Consider the following 20,289-nt stretch of genomic DNA (forward strand, 5'->3'; position numbering starts at 1 on the left):
TGACCCAATACAATAGGGTCATTTTCAAGTAAATACAGGACTTCTCTGAAACCCTTCCTGACCAATTCCAACAACAGCTTCAAATCCTTGCAAACAAAGAGTTTGAGGCAGGAAAGCATGAGATAAGAACAGCTTACGATATCTTCGACACCTCTACTAGAGTGTCTGCAGCTGCCATTTCGGCAAGACGATGGGCCTGGCTCAAATCTTCTGACTTTCGGCCAGAAGTACAAGACAGGCTATCTGACCTACCATGTGTAGGAGACAATCTGTTCGGTGAACAGATCCAGCAAATAGTGGCTGAATTAAAGGACCATCATGAGACCCTTAAACAGCTCTCATCGATACCTTCCAACTTCCCCTCAAGACAGCCCTTTAGGAAGGATTCTAAGAAGTCATTCTTCCATCCAAGGAAGTACTATCCTCCACCAGCAAGGTCCCGACCTACGAGGCCTTCTCAAAAACCTCAGCCTCGCCAGGCCCGGAAGCAAAAGCCACAAGCAGCTTCCCAGCTGGGGCCTGCTTCAGGTTTTTGACTTTCACTTGGAGAGCAGCAGCCTGATTCCTCTGCCAAGCATACCAGTGGGAGGTCGATTGTGCCACTTTCACGGCATGTGGCAATCAATCACAACCGACCAATGGGTGCTAGCAATCATTGCTCAGGGTTACCACCTAAACTTTCTTGCTCTTCCACCGGACTCACCACCTCTGCAAGCATGGAGAGTATCTGACCATTCTGTCCTTCTGGAACAGGAGGTTTCCCTTCTTCTTCAGTTAAGAGCAAAAGAACCCGTCCCTCTCAGCAAGGCCTAGGGTTCTATTCCCGGTACTTTTTGATCCCCAAAAAATCCGGGGGAGTTCGAGTTCGTACAATTCTGGACCTACGTGCTCTCAACAAGTACCTACTGCGAGAAAAGTTCAAGATGGTAACCTTGGGCTCGCTTCTACCTCTTCTGCAAAGAGGAGACTGGCTCTGCTCTCTAGACCTTCAGGATGCATACACACACATTGCGATAGCTCCAGCTCATCGCAAGTACCTCAGGTTTTTAGTAGGCCCAAAGCACTATCAATACCGCGTGCTTCCGTTCAGCCTAGCATCGGCACCACGAGTCTTTACCAAATGTCTCGTGGTTGTCGCAGCTATTTTCAGGAAAGAAGGTGTTCATGCCTACCACTATCTGGACGACTGATTAATCAGGGCTTCAACCCAGCAAGCTGCTCGGTCGTCCCTCGATTTGACCCTACACACTCTAATTTCTCTAGGATTTCTCGCCAATTACGAAAAATCCTATTTAGTTCCATCTCAAAACTTGTCATTCATTGGGGCAGACTTGGACACCTTGCAGGCAAAAGCCTTTCTACCTCAACAACGAGCGCTAACCCTCGTGTCTCTCGCTCAGCAGTTGCAGTCTCAGCATACAGCAACAGCTCGCCAATTCCTCGTCCTTTTAGGACACATGGTGTCCTCAGTCCATGTCACACCAATGGCCCGCCTGGCCATGAGGCTCATGCATTGGACTCTGAGGTCACAATGGATTTAAGTTGTTCAGCCTCTGTTGACCATTGTCCACATCACCAACTCACTCCGTCTGTCTCTCACCTGGTGGAAAGATCACAACAATCTCCTCCAGGGACTGCCCTTTCAAGTGTCAGATCCTCTCACCACTGACGCTTCCAACCTCAGGTGGGGAGCCCACATGGACAATCTACAGACACAAGGGTCTTGGTCTCCAGGGGAAGCCAAACATCAAATAAACTTCCTAGAACTTTGAGCAATGCGATATGCTCTCAGGGCTTTTCAGGAACGCCTGTCAAATCACGTCATCCTGATTCAGACGGACAACTAGGTGGCCATGTGGTACATCAACAAGCAGGGAGGCACAGGCTCCTTCCTTCTGTGTCAGGAAGCTGCGCAGATTTGGTCGGAAGCGCTCTCCCACTCAGTGTACCTTAGGGCCACCTACTTGCCGGGAGTGGACAATGTCTTGGCAGACAAACTGAGTTGCATCTTCCAGCCACACGAGTGGTCCCTCAACCCCTCGGTAACGACCTCAATCTTTCGCCAATGGGGATACCCCCAGACGGATCTCTTTGCGTCCCCTTAGAACTACAAAGTGGACAATTACTGCTCCCTCATTCGGAGCGAGCACTCTCAGCCCAGAGATGCATTCTCCCTCTTGTGGGCAACCGGTCTGCTCTATGCATTCCCTCCACTTCCTCTTCTTTCGAAGACTCTTGTGAAGCTACGTCAGGACAAAGGAACCATGATCCTCATAGCACCTCACTGGCCACGCCAAGTGTGGTTTCCCATACTCCAGGATCTCTCTATCCGCAGGCACATTCCCTTGGGAATGGACCCGCATCTGATCACTCAAAACGACGGATGCCTACGCCATCCCAATCTTCAGGCCTTGTCCCTGACGGCATGGATGTTGAAATGTTAATCCTTCAACCACTTAACCTTTCAGATTCGGTTTCTTGTGTCCTGATTGCTTCCCGAAAGCCTTCCACAAGAAAATCTTATTCCTATAAATGGAAAAGATACACATCATGGTGCACTTCGCAGTCCCTTGATCCCTTTTCCTGTCCAATCCCAAGGTTTTTGGACTATCTCTGGCATTTGTCAGAGTCAGGTCTAAAAACCTCTTCCATCAGAATGCATGTCAGTGCGGTAGCCGCCTTCCATAAAGGTGTTGGGGATATCCCTATATCAGTACAACCCCTCGTAACATGATTTTTAAAGGGCTTGCTCCATATCAAGCCAACTTTACATCCTCCGGCCCCTTCTTGGGACCTTAACCTGGTTCTCGGTCGGCTCATGAAACCACCATTCGAGCCTCTTCACTCTTGTGACCTAAAATATCTCACATGGAAAGTGATTTTCCTTTTAGCTATCACTTCAGCTCGCAGGGTTAGTGAGTTACAGGCCCTAGTTACCTATCTGCCTTACACTAAACTCCTGCGGGACCGGGCGGTACTCTGCACTCATCCTAAGTTGTTACCCAAGGTAGTTTCTAAGTTTCATATTAATCAATCCATCATACTACCTACCTTTTTTCCCAGGCCCCATTCCAATCCAGGGGAACAGGCTCTGCATACCCTTGACTGTAAACGAGCTCAAGCTTTCTATCTAGACCGTACACTTGCCCACAGAAAGAGCACTCAATTATTCATCTCTTTCCATCCCAACAAATTAGGGCAACTTATGGGTAAGCAGACTCTCTCCTCCTGGTTGGCGGACTGCATATCTTCTTGTTACCAGCAAGCAGGCATTCCCTTTCAAGACCGTGTTAAAGCACACTCTGTGAGGGCCATGGCGACTTCAGTAGCACACCTAAGATCGGTGCCGCTTCCTGACATTTGCAGGGCTGCCACCTGGAGCTCTCTCCATATCTTCGCAGCCCACTATTGCTTGGACAAAGCCGGAAGACAAGATTCCATCTTCGGCCAGTCTGTCTTGTGCAACCTTTTTACAACGTGACGTACCAACACCCTTCCGCCTGCCCGGTGGGGTTCAGGATGCCCTCTACCCAATTCCACCCCAGTTGTTGTGCCTGTTGCATGCCGTGGGTACATTTGGTGCATGTTCAGACATCCTCAGCTCTGTGCTCACCCATATGTGAGGACTACCATCCTGCTTGTCCTGTGAGAAAGCAAATGTTGCTTACCTTTAACAGGTGTTCTCACAGGACAGCAGGATGTTAGTCCTCACGAAACCCGCCCGCCGCCCTGCGGTGTTGGGTTTGTAACGTTTTCTTGTTTTATTTTTTTGGCACTGCCTGTAGCTATCAAATAAGACTGAAGGGGGACCCCTGCTGGCTGCAGGGTTAGTGCCATGCTGGGCATGCCCAGTAGGGGCCAGTCAAAGTTCTGGAAACTTTGACAGAAGTTTTCCGTGATTGGGTGTTCAGACATCCTGATGATGTCACCCATATGTGAGGACTAACATCCTGCTGTCCTGTGAGAACACCTGTTACAGGTAAGCAACATTTGCTATATATATTTTTTGTTTTTATTTATTAACCTTTATTTATGTGCATATTAGATATGTAAATATTAAATTAGTTTGAGTAGGAAAAAAAAGCCACTTTGTTAATATTTCTGAATATGTTCAGTTCCACCATAGTAGCATAGTAAATGACAGCAGATAAAGACCATTTCCTAGTGTGTAGACAGATGGACTCAGGACCAGTGGGTTTGTGCTCCTCTGCCAGCAAATGGAGATGGAGCAAGCTGACGTCACACTCGTGCAACCATGTGAAAATTTTATAACCAACATTGTTTACGCACACCTGGAATATGTACTAAAATGCCTCTACATGCGCACTAACTCATTATACTACCACGCTTCTGGACATTAATACCTACAACACAGAGATGTACTTTTAAGTCTTACTTGCACTTATAATACCTATACGTGCTCACAAATCCTGTATATATTTTGTAACATCTGTATGCACTAACCCTTAAATAGCAAATGAACTCTGTATAGCTCTACCAGTCGAATCATGTAAACCGTTGTGATGGCGAAACCGAACGACGGTATATAAAACTCGACAAATAAATAAATAAATAAAAATATTGCCCTGCAGTGACCCAGCATGCCAGTATTCTCCGTCTCCCGCAGATGATGGATGTGCATCTCCCTATGGGGATTGCTTCAAAATTTTTGGAAAGAGAAATTTGAAATTCTAAATTAAGGAAAAGAAAGCCCACTCTCTTGCGGTCATACCTATCAGTCTCTCCCCCAGTTGAGAATTCCTGAAGTGATTTCCGTGGTCCCTCAGAGGTGTGCCTTGGTTCAGTAGCTGAGCTGCTAGCTCAGCTGAAAAGGCAGTGTGTGCAGGAGACCGAGCACAGCGGTGATGGCAGATGCCATCTCCCCCCCAGCAGCTGGAGACCACCTCTGTACTCAGTTGGTAAGCGCTGAGCTCAGTAAGTTAAAAACAAAAATTTAATTAAATTAAAAAGAGGGAATAGATAGTTAGAAGGGTTTCAGGACTTCCTCTGGTCTCCATGCTCAGTGCACTGTACCAATGTTCATTCCTGCTCCCGTTGGGGTTGGGGAACTGGGCAACCTGGCGGGTTGACCAGTCTCTCATTGGGCTAGGCCCCGCACTTAGGATTTTTTCTTGCATGCCGTGTGGTAGGCCATGGCGGTGTTTATTTACGCACTCCTGTGTGTGTTCTGCTGCCCTCTACAGGCCGTCAGTGTGCGCAGTCTGTCAGCTCTGCGCACGCATTGTGCCTCAGTTTTTCTGCCCGCTTTTTACATGCACAAATTTTAAATTGTTCTCACTCTTAGCTTGGTGCACAGGTTGTGCGCCAAGCTAAGCATGCCTTGCTGCATTTTCTTCTAGGTGCTTATTTTTTTGTGCATATTCCTCTTTTGAGTACGAGCCATTCAGATGCAGGTTTACTGCCGCAATAGCGCTGGTAAGCAAGAAGCCTAAGCATCTTACTATTTGTGTTGCCTGTCATATTGGGGCTTCTCAGCTTAATCTGGCTTCTGGCTTCTAACTTATGTCAGCACTGCTCAGACGCTCAGGGAGAGTTATCTTCCTCGGATTTTGCTAAGCCATTCTGCTGATGGGTTGGTCACAGCCTTGACTGGAGGGATGGCAGACCTTGGTTCTTCTTTGATTGTCTCCTCCGCAGGTGAGGGCAGTTCGGTGGGACCAGCTCCAGTTCCTTCTGGGTTAGGTCTGGACCCGGCCGCGGTTTCTTGGGTGGAAATTTTTCAAGGCTTACAAGCCTTTCTTCAGGCGTAGTCCTCTACTTCCCATTTATATTTATTATAATTTGGGAATCAACTAACAAATGGCCTAGGCGATGAACAAAATAACATACATAATGATAAGCAAATACAAAACAATATAGATTTTAAAATGACTATTAAACATAAAATTCAGTTCAAATCATTAAAAGTAAACATAAATAAAAATAAAAGCTAAACAGATGATAAAAATAGAACATCTAAAAATAAGCAAAATTTAAAAGAAAAGTTTTAATTTGTTTCCTAAAACTCTTTAAGGAATCACATTGTCTACTATTAATTGGGAACGAATTCCAGATTCTGTCTAGCAACAGAGAAAGCACATTCACAAGTAGTGTGCAGTCATGCGACTCTAGGAGAAGGAATCTCCAAGAGTCCTCTTTGAGAAGAGCTTAAAAGCTTCTAGAAGCCTTGAGCATTTCCACTATGCATATGTAGCCCTGACCATACCTAGGGGCAGATTGCAGAAAAATATCAACCCATGGGGAATCTGATTCACTTGTAGGCATTCTGTTCAGCATGTGCTACAACAGTTCCCAAAAGCACATCAAGTTAATCGTTGAGTGGTACAATCATATGACCTAGAGCCTGGCAGAATTAAGACAAAAATCTTCAGCATAAATTTCATGTTTTCCTAGACAACTAAGTAGGGCACATCCTAGACCAGAGGTAAGCAAACTGAGCTACAGTCCCACTTCATCCATGCAGTTGGCAGCCCCCTACAAGTTTGGATACATCTCGCATTTATCCTGCATTCCTGGTCTGGTGTTATTCTTTTTCCAAACAATCAGCTGTTGATTCAGTGGTCAAGTAATGAGAAAGCTATACTGCCAGCCAGTGGCTCAGACACACACAATTGTACACAAATTCACAAACAGACAAAAATAGCTGCTGTTATGCAGCTGCTCATGTGCTCATCCAGTGAATATCCCCCTGCTCCATCACTTCCACATCATTATGTAAAAGTTGATGCTTGTTGCCAGCCCTTCTTCAGTCTGCAGTAGCCCCCTCACGTTTACATTCTCACCCCTTATTGGCATCCTTACGCCCCAGGAGATTCACTGGTTCCACAGCCAGCTGGCCCTTTCAGAGCTCAACAGAAGCCTCACTAACATTGCACAAGCCTCTCTTTCTGGCTCATTCCCTCCCTTTACATAGTAATGATGGCAGAAAAAGACCATCTGGTTCATCCAGTCTGCCCAGCAAGTTTGTTTTTGGAGTAACTGCTGCTCCGTGCAGGTTACCCCCTTGTTTCTGTTAAGGGAATAACTACTGTTCCATGCAGTTATCCCCAAGCCTTATATTAAGTGTAGTAATACTATGCTTTTATGATCACCCTTTCTATGACAGTAGTTTGTCTCCACTTCTCTGCCTCCTAGACTCCAGCACATTTTCACTGACTGTATGCTAGAGTCTTTATTTCCCAAACCTTGTCACATCCAAGGCCACACCTACATTAATGAAAATGTATGGCACACTAACCTCCATGGAGCAGGCAGTGCAGACATGGAATGGATTCAGCCAAAAGAGCTAGGGAAGCCCTACCAGTCTCTCTTCCAAAATAGATGAGAGGAGGCGAAAACGCACATGCATCAGCTCCCAAGGGAAAAGGAAGAAATCAGTGTGGTGTGATCAACCAGCTCAGCTAGTTACTTTGGCTACCACATGAGGCTGACAGAGCTCTTTTGCTGCAGCTTCCAGCACTCAAAATGAGTCACATCCAGTGCTCAGTGCACACACTCTACCCGTCTTACTTGGCCTGGGAATAAGACAGAAGTTTCAAGGAATCAGACAGGGAAGATAAGGGGCTGTGTGCACTGTGTGTGCTTCACAAAGTAGGTCCCAATTATCTCTGCCTTGCATTCTACCCATTAATTACCACACTCCAGGGCTCATGCTGTACCTTGGAAGAAACATGTGCAATTACACATGTTATCTGAAAGGAGTTCCTATCAGTTTAAGAGCCACTACTATTGTCTCTTGTTGCTGCAAGGATCTATTGAACAGGTCCTTCTGCAGATCCATCAGCACCTCTTTGAGCTCCCTTAGTATCCTGGGATATATTTGCTCCATGGTCTTGTGCACTTTCAGTTTTGCTAGTTCCACTCAAAAGCTCTCTTTTGTAAATGGGGTGCTATCCATCCCACACCCATCTGTATTCTTGCTAACTAGCAACAGTCCTCTAAGGTCTTCTTTAATAAACACCGAACTGAAGACCTTGGAGGAGGACTGTTACTGGTTGGTAAAAGTATGTATGAGTATGGGGTAGATACTAACCCATTTACGGAAGAAAGTGTTTGGATTGAGCTAATAAAATTGAAAGAGGACAAGGCCAAGGGGCCTAAGATAACATCCCATGATACTAAGGAAGTTCAGAGAGGTGCAGGTGGGTCCTCTGAATGACCTGCTCAGTAGGTCCTTAAAGATGGGAGTGGTGCCACAAGATTGGTGAAGGGTGGTTGTGGTTTTGCTTCTCAAAGGTGGTAGCAGAGAGGAGTCTGGAAACTAGAAACCAGTTAGCCTTAACTTGGTGGTGGGAAAATTAATGGAGACTCTCATGAAGGAAAGGTTAGTCAACTATCTACAATCCAATGGATTGCAAGGCTCAGCAGCGCATGGTTCGGAGAGAGGTATCTTCAAAGGATACTAAGGATGCATTAGAATTAGGGCATCCTGACAGTGAGGTTCCAATAATAAGAAAAGTAGTCCAAGTGCTTGTAACTAAAAACTCACCTGAGCTAAAAAATTCAGGAGCGCTCCTGAATTCATGTTAAAAGATAAAAATTGTTATCTGGTCCCTCCCGATGCAGCTACCGCGAAACACGGGACCGTGTCGGGGGACTTTAAATCACTCACTGTTACTCTGATTGGAGTTGCCGTATTGAATCTCCTGTAACTTTCAACAATAAAATAATTTTTATTATTGGATGGAATTGAATTTTTCCCTGCACCAGACTTCAATTATCCCAATATTGACTGGGTAAATGTATCATCGGGACACACTAGAGAGATAAAGTTCCTGGATAGAATAAATGATAGCTTTATGGAGCAATTGGTTCAGGAACTGATGAGAGAGGGAGCAATTTTAGATCTAATTCTCAGTGGAGCACATGATTTGGTAAGAGAGATAAAGGTGAACCAGTAGATGTAGTGTACTTGGATTTTCAGAAGGCGTTTGACGAAGTTCCTCATGAGAGGCTTCTAGGAAAAGCAAAAAGTCATGGGATAGGTGGCGATGTCCTTTCGTGGATTACAAACTGGCTAAAAGACAGGAAACAGAGAGTAGGATTAAATGGACAATTTTCTCAGTGGAAGGGAGTGGGCAGTGGAATGCCTCAGGGATCTGTATTGGGACCCTTACTTTTCAATATATTTATAAATGATCTGGAAAGAAATACGACAAGTGAGATAATCAAATTTGCAGATGATACAAAATTGTTCAGAGTAGTTAAATCACAAGCAGATTGTGATAAATTGCAGGAAGACCTTGTGAGACTGAAAAATTGAGCATCAAAATGGCAGATGAAATTTAATGTGGATAAGTGCAAGGTGATGCATATAGGGAAAAATAACCCATGCTATAGTTACACAATGTTAGGTTCCATATTAGGTGCTACTACCCAAGAAAGAGATCTAGGTGTCATAGTGGATAACACATTGAAATCGTCAGTTCAATGTGCTGTGGCAGTCAAAAAAGCAAACAGAATGTTGGGAATTATTAGAAAGGGAATTGTGAATAAAACGGAAAATGTCATAATGCCTCTGTATCGTTCCATGGTGAGACCGCACCTTGAATACTATGTACAATTCTGGTCGCCGCATCTCAAAAAAGATATAATCACGATGGAGAAGGTACAGAGAAGGGCTACCAAAATGATAAGGGGTATGGAACAGCTCCCCTATGAGGAAAGACTAAAGAGTTAGGACTTTTCAGCTTGGAGAAGAGACGGCTGAGGGGGGATATGATAGAGGTGTTTAAAATCATGAGAGGTCTAGAATGGGTAGATGTGAATCAGTTATTTACTCTTTCGGATAATAGAAAGACTAGGGGGCACTCCATGAAGTTAGCATGTGGCACATCTAAAACTAATCGGAGAAAGTTCTTTTTCACTCAACGCGCAATTAAACTCTGGAATTTGTTGGCATAGGATGTGGTTCGTGCAGTTAGTATAGCTATGTTTAAAAAAGGATTGGATAAGTTCTTGTAGGAGATGTCCATTACCTGCCATTAATTAAGTTGACTTAGAAAATAGCCACTGCTATTACTAGCAAGGGTAACATGGAATAGACTTAGTTTTTGGGTACTTGCCAGGTTCTTATGGCCTGGATTGGCCACTGTTGGAAACAGGATGCTGGGTTTGATGGACCCTTGGTCTGACCCAGTATGGCATGTTCTTATGTAAGGTCTGAGGCAATATGGTTTTACCAGAGGAAGATCATGGCAAACAAAAGGAAGTCTCATGTCAAACAAAAGGAAGTCTCATTGGAGGCCTATGCAGTTTAACTTGTTCCATCCAGGGAAAGAAGCAGGGATTTTATGACAAGTATTTCTTGATCCCAAAGCATACAGGGGAACTCTATGCCATCCTAGATATGAATATGTTGAAAAATTCAAAATAGTGACTCTCTGCTCCCTGACTCCCTTTCTAGAAAAAGTGGACTGGCCTCTCTAGGATGCTTACACCAACATAGAGCTATTTCCAACTCACAGGAATTATCTCAAATTTGTAGTAGTAAAACACCAGCTCTAATATTGTGTGTTTCCTTTGAGCCTTGTGTCAGCACCCCATGTGTTTAAAAAATGAACCTAGAAGATGTGGTAGACCTGATTGACAAACTGAAGAGTAGTAAATCACCTGGACCGGATGGTTTACACCCCAGAGTTCTGAAGGAACTAAAAAATGAAATTTCAGACCTATTAGTAAAAATTTGTGACTTATCATTAAAATCATCCATTGTACCTGAAGACTGGAGGATAGCTAATGTAACCCCAATATTTAAAAAGGGCTCCAGGGGTGATCTGGGAAACTACAGACCGGTTAGCCTGACTTCAGTGCCAGGACACATCTCAAGGAGGTGCTGCTGAAACAATGAGCAAAATCATCTGGGTGTTGAGTTGCTATGGTTCAATTACCGCAAATCCCATCTGAGTCTATCATCTTGATTGGAATTTATAAGAGTTGTGCTAAACATGACTCAGGGGAAAACATTTCTCCCACAGAAAAGGATTTTCATGTTGATATTCACTAGGAAAAGGATAAAAATGAGCTGGCATACATCAGAATGAGACATATTGAAGTTGGTGGGTCTCATGACTTCAAATAAATAGCAATGCATGTTATTCTATGGCACATGGTCACATATGAAGATCCCAATAGACCCTAAGATCTCTGTGGAATCAGGACACTTGAGATCTCCGAGACAGCATCCGCATCACCCAGCCTCTTAAGCTAACCAATCTGCTTTTTGTCCCTCTTAATGATATGTAGCTAGTGGAATTTTGTACCCTAAATGCATGATTTTACAGTTTTTAACTTTGAATTCATTTTCTAAACCTTTTCCAGGTTTTTCAAGTCCCCTTATGTCATTTCTGCTTTAGAGAAATTGCAAACGAGTATGATTTTCCAACAAGTCCCTATGCAATGTCACTAATAAGGATATTGTAAAAACAACTGGATCTTTCGCTGAGCTTTGCAGGACAAGTTAGTCACTTTACCTTCATCAGAATGGGCTCCATTTACCACAATTCTCTTCATTCTTTCACTCTACCAGCTTTTCATCCAGTTTGAGATACGTTTTCAAAGGTTTTAGCTGCCTCTCTTTGAGAGTGATCTTTTTGAAAATTTACTAAGGCTGAGTTCAGGATGCTAAAATGTGGGTGGCTATAGGAATGGAGTTAGGACAAGAAAAAAACGTTAGGTGCGTAGCACTGGGTTTCAGCACTAAGCACATAACGTAGCAACCTAAATCCAGGCAAATGAACTGCAGACTTAAATTTAGATTCTTAAATTTAAATTAATTTTCAGCTAAAAATTTACATACCTAAGTTGGACTGAAGATAGGCACCTAATTTAGGTTCCTAAATATATAGTAACATGGTAATGTCGGCAGAAAAAGACCAAGTGGTCTATCCAGTCTGCCCAGCAAGCTTCTTCCACGCCGTGCAGGCTACCTCCATGTTTCTCTTAAGAGTAGTAACTGCCACTCGTACAGTTATCAAAACCAAGCAACTGTCAAATCTATAAAAAAAAATTACAGCTAGCAACTTTTTTGTTGGGTGAGGAGTCACCTTGAAAATTCAGACAGTGCTGCTTAATGTGCTCTGCTTTTGGACTTAGCCGTAGAAGCTGTCGTGTGCTTTTTCCGTTATGTCTGCATATCAGTACCCTAGACCATAAAAGTCAGGGCCCATGTTGGTTGTCGTCTGAATCCAATTCCCCTTTTTATCCCCACCATCAAAACGGAGAGTGATGATGCTGTTGCATCAAAAGTATCAAGGCTTAGTGGTTGGGGGTGTTGCGTCGGAGGTGGACCCTTGGGCTGAGGTGGGGTTGACGCAACCCGTAGGCAAGGACCTACGGGTCCCCACCGTCAGCAGGTGGAGTGGGCTGAAGTTAGAGGCCGCTGGAGCCTCACCTATACCAGCCCTCGTTCCCTTTGGGTTGAGCCTTTGGGTGCCAAGGCCGGCAGGACTTAGGTGGGCCTTGAGGTTAGCTAGAGATGAGAAGTGATTCAGCCCAGAGACAGCAGCCGGTAAATGGCGTAGTCCTACCCTGGACTAGATTCGGGACTGGAACTCAGGTGCCAAAGGAACAAGGAGTAACTGGAGGTGCTCAAGCAAAGGAAGGCCTGAGCCTTGTAAGTCCATGTCCAGAGGATAGGCGAGAGGAGGCGTCATTGACAGGATGACTAGGATCAGTATGGCCCATCTAGTCTGCCCATCCACCCAATTAATTTAGCATTATAATTCTCATTTATTTATTTATTTAAAGCTTTTCTATACCGTCGTTTAGTAATACACCATCACAACGGTTTACATCTAGGCACGAAATATATCTGGTTTTTAAGTTATCCATAGGGTGCCAATATTATACGGTTACATAGTTCAATAATATACTCTACATGAGATGTGGGTTGGAGCTACTATTTATCTGATTATTGGGATAGTCATATATGTGTATACTGTTTTTAAACTAATATTTAATTATTAGTAAAATCTCATCACTTCCTTAAAGATCCCCTGTATTTATCATATGCTTTCCTGAATTTAGATACTGATTTTGTCTCTACCGCTTCCACTGAGAGGCTATCCCATGCATCCCCTACCCTCTCTGTAAAGAAATATTTCCTAAGATTACTTCTGAGTCTGCCCCCTTTCAACCTCATCCCATGATCCCTCATTCTAGAGCCTCATTTCTTATGAAAGAGGCTGACCTCCTATGCACGGAACCTTTGAGATATTTAAATGTCTCTATCATATCTCCCCCTATCTTAGCTTTCCTCTATGTTGTACGTTTAAATCTTTAATTCTATCCTCATATGCTTTAGAACAAAGCAAACTGACTATTTTAGTAGCCACCCTCTGGACCGTCTCCATCCTCTTTATATCCTTTTGAAGGTGCAATCTCCAGAATTCTACACAGTATTCCAAGTGATGTCTTATCAGGGACCTTTATAGGGGCAATATCACCTAACTTTTTTTTTATGTTAAAACGGTTTTTATTGGCATTTATCAACACGAATACATCAACACGGGAATGTTGTGTTCTGATACATCCCCAATCACAAACCCAGAGTGCTAAACCAGAGTATTACCCCTAATCTCACCCCCTTCCCCCTCTCCCCCCCAAAACCCCCAAAGAAACCCCCCCCCCAAAGGCAGTCCCCCAATAAAGCATTGCTTGACTTTCCAGTTCAAAAGCAGGTAAAAGTCCAGCACATCCTAGAGCAAAAGAGTCTTTAGTCATTCAAAATGCGGCTCCTAGACCTGTGCGGAAGGGCTTGTATGTAGGGATCCCACATTGATAGAAAACTCCTCCGGTGAACGGGTGAGCTGCGAGAAAGCAGACTGTCCATAGTCATCATCAAATGAAAATAATTCCTCCATGTCCAAAAAGAGGGCGGGTCTTCGCTCCTCCATCCCAAAAGAATCACCCTCTTCCCCACCGATCTACCCTTCTGAATTAGCCAAGCATCTTTCTATCTTTTGCTATATCCACCTATTGGTCCACCCTAAGATCATCAGTTACAATCTCCTCCAGGTCTTCTCTTCCTTTGTGCTTAGAAGAATTTCACCTTCAGTACTGTACCTCTCCCTTACATGTTTGCACCCTAAATGCATTACTCTGCTTTTTTTTTTTTTTTTAGCATTGATTCCTCTTCATTTTTTCTACACCTTGACTGTCCAACCTAATACAGATTTGGTATCGTTTGCAAAAATACAAATATTTCCTGACATTCCTTCTGTTATGTCACCATGAAAATGTTGAAAAGAACTGGTCCAGGAACCGATTCCTGAGGCACACTGCTAGTAGCACCCCCTTCCTCAGAGAAAACTCCATTTGTCGCCTCCCACTCAGCCAGTTTCTAACCCAGTCATTCACTCTAGGCCCCATATCAAGGGCATTCAATTTATTTATAAGGCTTCTATGCAGTACCTTATCAAAGGCCTTATTGTAATACAAGTACACTACATCTAGCACTTTCCCTTGATCCAATTCTCTAGTCACCCAATCAAAGAAATTGATCGGATTCGTTTGATAAGATTTACCTCTGGTAAAACCATGCTGCCTCAGATCTTGCAGGTTACTAAATTCCAAACTCTGCACTATCCTCTGTTTTAGCAGCAGTTCCTTAATTTTCTCACTAGAGAGGTCAAACTAACTGGCCTGTAGTTCCCAGCCTCCTCCTTACTTCTATATTTATGAATAGGAACCACATCCACCTTTCTCCAGTCCTCTGGAACTACTCCCAACTCTAAAGAAGCATTGAAAAAGTCAGCCAGCGAAAATGCCAGGACATCTCTAAGTTCCCTTAGTACCCTCAGATATATCCCATCTGGCCCATCACCTTATCTACTTTAAGTTTAGTTAGCCCCTCACAAACACACTATTCCGAAAATCAATAGAAGTTTACCTCATTTCTAATCTTATTTGTGTTCATTTTATGTGCTCCTGCTCCAGGCCCTTCCACAGTGAACACTGAACAGAAATATTTGTTAAGCAATTTTGCTTTTTCCTCATCAGCCTCTACATATTCATCCCCTTCAGTTCTGAGTCTCACATTTCTTCTGTCTATGATGGAGGCCTGCTTTATTCCCTCTTTTCATATTAAACCACAATGCTTCCTCCTTAACTCATAAGCCAAGCAGTATTGTTGCTTTAATATTGTTTTATTTATATATGATTCCACACCTCCTCCCTTCCTTCCTACCCAGTCCTTCATGAATAGTTTTTAGCCCGATATAACTGTATCTCAGTCGTTCTCCATATACCAGGTCTTCATGACAGCTACTATATCTAAACTAGCTTCTTCCATAACTGACTCTAGATTCGGGACTTTATTTCCCATATTACGAGCATTAGTGTACATAGACTTCTAAATAGTGCCCTTTTTTCCTCATTTCTATACGAGTATTTAATGTTTTGTTTACTTTAGAGTTGTTTTCACCCATTCACGATGATTCTAGTTTAAAGCCCTCCTCAATAGGTTTTGCAATTCTGTGTTGGAAGATGCTGCACCCCTTCTTTGACAGGTGGATCCTGTCGCTGCTCAGCAATCTTTGAAATATCTTTACATGGTCCAGGAAGCCAAAAGGCTCTTGTTGACACCATCTCCATAGTCATTCATTTATCTCTAGAATTTGAGCTTCCCCCTCATTGGCCTTTCTCCTTGACTGGAAGGATTGAGGAGTATACCACCTGTGCACTCACTTGATTGTCTGACAGGATCTTCACTTTGTGAAACCATGCTGTCTGGTGTCCTCTAATCTATTTGTTTTAAGATACTCCTTTCTTTTCCTTTGCTAATGTTTCTCAACTTGCTCAAAGAATCCATAACCTTCAATTTAATGCCCGAGCCCTCTTTGAATATGTTTCAGCCCTCACAAAAACTTCACCCACCCTCATACCAAATGAGGATACCAAAACTAAATGTGAAGATCTTGCACTATTCTTCCATGATAAAATCACCAAACTCACAACACGCTTCCCAACACCATCGCATACCAGACCACTCCCAATAAATCCTAATGCTCAACTAAATAGCTTCAAGACCACTGCCTCCTCTGAAATTGAAACCATTCTCAAGAAAATGAGACCTTCCTCCTATCCTTCAGACACGATACCCACCAAATACCTACTTTCCATCAAAAATATTATTGCCAAACCCATCGCTGATATTATCAATCACTCTATTACCCTAGGTACTGTTCCCAATTCACTTAAACAAGCCATAGTTAAAAAAAATACTAAAGAAACCTAATCTCAACCCTGACGAACTTGCAAACTATCGCCCCATCTCCAACTTATCCTTTATAGCTAAAATCCTCGAAAAAAAAGTTAATCTGCAACTTACGGACTACCTAGAAAAAAATCACATTCTGTTCCCAGTTCGGATTTCAAAAATATCACAGTACGGAGACCCTCCTCATCTCCTTAACAGACCACCTCCTCAAAGGCCTAGACAAAGGCCAATCATACCTCCTGGCTTTACTAGATATCTCCGCAGCCTTTTATACTATAAACCACAAGATTCTAATTGAAAAACTCACAGAAATTGGCATTACAGGAACTCCCCTACTCTGGTTCAAATCAAACCTACACAACCGACAATATAAAGTCAAAATAGACAATAATGAATCAAAGGTCATTGACCTATCATGAGGTGTTCCCCAAGGCTCCCCCTTATCTTCAACCCTATTCAACATCTACGTACTCCCACTCTGCCACCTCCTTTCTGAGCTTGGTCTTCCATATTTCATATATGCAGATGACGTACAAATCTTCATACCTGTTACTGATACCCTTCCCAAAGCCATTAGTTCATGGGAATCGGCCCTAACAGCTATCAGTAACCTCCTCACCAACCTTAACCTTGCCCTCAATGCAACCAAAATTGAACTCATGTTAATATCACCGCAACACATTACTAACACCCCTCCACCCTCCACACCCCTCAATCTAGCATATCCATCTCGCAACATATAAGACACCTTGGCGTCACTCTAGACAACCAACTTAACTTAAAAAAAGAATGCTACTTTAAACTCCATACCCTAAAAAAACTAAAACCCCTCCTACACCTCAATGATATCCGTACCGTACTCCAGTCCACCATTCTTTCAAAAATAGATTATTGTAATACCCTCCTCTTTTGCCTCCCCTAAAACACGATCTACCCCCTCCAGATGCTTCAACATCCAGCTGCCAGGATCCTCACAAGCTCCAGCAAAAGCAACCACATCACTCCAATTCTCAAAGAACTTCACTAGCTCCCAGTATCATACCGAATACATTATAAAGCCCTGACTATCATGCACAAATCCCTAATTAACCAAAATATGCAATGGGTCAACGACGCCTTCAAATTCCATACCAACACAAGACCCACCAGAACACAATATATAGCAACACTACACATACATCCTCCCAAATCCACACTTCTCCACCACAAAGCAACGTGCATTATCTATTGCGGGCCCTAAACTCTGGAACACCATGCCAACAGACGTATGATAAGAACTCTGCCCTAAAAAGTTTAAACAAAAACTTAAATAGGCCTACACCTGAAATACTGATATTGACTCTCACCTCTTAACCTCCCTCTTATCTATCTAATCAATTATTTATCTTCTTCTTCACACTGCCCACCCATAATTTCTCCTCATCCTAAACCTAGGCTATTTTGTTCTAATATGTTCTCCCTCTCATCACTGACATTTTTAATATATAAACAAGACAACAATAATTAATCTCCATTTCTCATTGTACTATATTGTATAGTGCATATCATATCTATTTTAAATTTATATCATTCTCTTTTCCAAGTTATGTTCTATCATTAATCCCTGTTGCAAGATATTAGTTTGTATTATTTCCTAGTTCTATGTAGAGCCCTATAAACAAGACAACAATAATTAATCTCCTGTTCTTTTTGTACTATATTGTATAGCGCTTATCTTCTCCATTTTAAGTTTATATCGTTCTCTTTTCCAAGTTATGTTTCTATCATTAATCCCTGTTGCAAGATATTAGTTTGTATTATTTCTTAGTTCTATGTATAGCCCTATAATGCTACCGTTATGTTCCATGTAAACCGATGTCATGTTCCCAACGAATGTCGGTCTAGAAAAATGTTAAATAAAATAAATAAATAAGTCTGTATTTGCTGGTTGTCTTGTTCTCACTTTTATGTAGGGGACTAAATCCTTGGAAACTTCCCTTGAGGGACATGTGCTGTCAGCACTTCCCTAAGTTATTTCAGTATTCTGAGGTTTTTCTTGGCCTTATCTTTTTTTAATTCCTTAAATACTTCAAGAACCTCCTACTTTATAAATGGGTTTGCAATCATTTCATATTTATCAATACAATTTCCTGCTTTACGTCTCTCACTTTCTTTTTCTATTGTAAATATCGAGCTAAAGAATTTATTTAAAATTTCTACTTTCTGCCATTTCCCATTATTCACACATCCAACTTTCTCTCTTTATTGTGCTACATATTTCCCCTTTGGTTTTACGTCTTTACCTTATTATATATCTAAAGGTTTTATCTCCTCCTCATATTTTATTTATTTATTTTATTTATTTAGAGTTTTTCTATACCTGCATTCGCGATGAGAATCGCATCATGCCGGTTTACAATTAACAAGAGGTGAAGGAAGATAACAAATAATAAGAAACATTAACAGGTGCTCAAAAAAGATTGCAGTTACAATAAAACAAGGGAATTACACAACTTGGAGCAGTGAAAAGGAGATAGGAATTTAACAGGGAGAACAAATTTACCAGTTAATGGTGTAAACAAAGTTATGGAGTTTGCAGAGTTATTGAATTACCATGTTGAGGTACAGTTATTAATTACCCTCTTAAGAAAATTTCTGAGCGTCAGTTAGTGGTGAATTAAGGTTCAAATGGGGTCTGGAAAGGCTTTCATATTGACTGGGGTGTTATTTCTTTATTTTGCATTTTGCTCATCTAGCTGCCCTCTGTTCCTCTTTTTGTTATTCCTGATAATTCTGCCAATCCTCTTGGGACATTATTGTTTTGTTTTTCTTTAAAGCTAATCTCTTTACTCTTAGCATTTCTCCTACCTCCTTAGAGACCCATATTGCTCTCTTCCTTCAATTCTCATTAACTAGCCTCAAATAGAGAAATTTTGCCTTTTCAGCATTCCCTTTTAATGTTCTCAAAGTTTGGCCTACCTTTCAGCTCTCAATCTGGTCTCTTCAACACTTTTACTCTTCTTCAAGTCAGCACTTCTAAAGTCCAGGACCCTGTTGAAGTCAAAGTTTAACATTGAATCACAAAATACAATGTTCATTTCTTTTGTTTGCAGGACTTTTTGTTATTCCAGCTATATTGATATATTACAGTATTGCCCAGCACTCTCTTCGAGGAATACCTATTTAGTCTGGTTTTCAGGATTGCCAAGTGACTATGAATGACAGATTCACATGCGCTGGGACTCCAATATATGCAAATCTATCTCATGCTTATTCATTATAGAAACCTCCAACTGGTTCATGTGCTTCCAGGAGAGGATTGGGAAACACTGGTTTATTTAATTATATTCATTTTGCAGATCATATGCTCCCAAAAATAAACAAGATTTCTACCTTATAAATTTTGGAAGGTATCTCAGTTATAAAAGTATTCCTCCCCATCCTTTGAAAACGTATTATTTTGACTTACAAATCATGAGAATGCTTCCAAATTTACATTCACACAATATAAGTTATATATCTTGGCCTCTCAGTCTTATCCATTGTAAATTTAATTCAACTGTGATTGTAAATTACCTTCAACCAAAGTAATATAACTGTTAAAACTTGTTTGTAATGTGCTTTGAGGCCACTTATGGAAAAACAGGGAATATCAAATGTCTATAAATAAGTCGAAAATTCAAAAAATGAAATAGAACTGAATCTCTGTCTGTTGAAAGAAGTTTCATTTCATTATTTTTAGTTCTGCATAAACCTGACACTTGTTACACTGCGTTCCCAGTTAAATGAAAACAGACAATAATTCAAGTCTCATGCCATGGATTTGTAGTGGGATGTTCTAGCAGTCTTCTGATGTCTCCATTCACGTTACTGTAGCTGATAGATCGGTGCTAGGGCAAGTGACAGGAAAACAACCAGACTCTGAAGATTGCCCATTGTATGCACCATTGACGTTTTGATAAGTGACTTGAAAGTTACCCTAGTCTGCTTCTACCCTATCGTTTTTTGGGGTATTTTTTAGTCTTGATGTATTGCTTAGGATTTTTAATTTTCTTTTTCTTTGATCTATT

The 20,289-nt window shown here is 42.0% G+C and overlaps 1 protein-coding gene across 5 annotated transcripts in view; it reads left to right on the forward strand.

Annotated features, from left to right (window-relative positions):
* The window catches only part of MPP7 (membrane palmitoylated protein 7), a 745,631-nt gene that overhangs the window by 502,014 nt on the left and 223,328 nt on the right, over positions 1 to 20,289 (forward strand). The gene's annotated exons all lie outside the window — the stretch shown is intronic.

The sequence above is a fragment of the Rhinatrema bivittatum genome, chromosome 2 (assembly GCF_901001135.1).
Source record: "Rhinatrema bivittatum chromosome 2, aRhiBiv1.1, whole genome shotgun sequence".
In the NCBI taxonomy this organism is placed as follows: Eukaryota; Metazoa; Chordata; class Amphibia; order Gymnophiona; family Rhinatrematidae; genus Rhinatrema; species Rhinatrema bivittatum.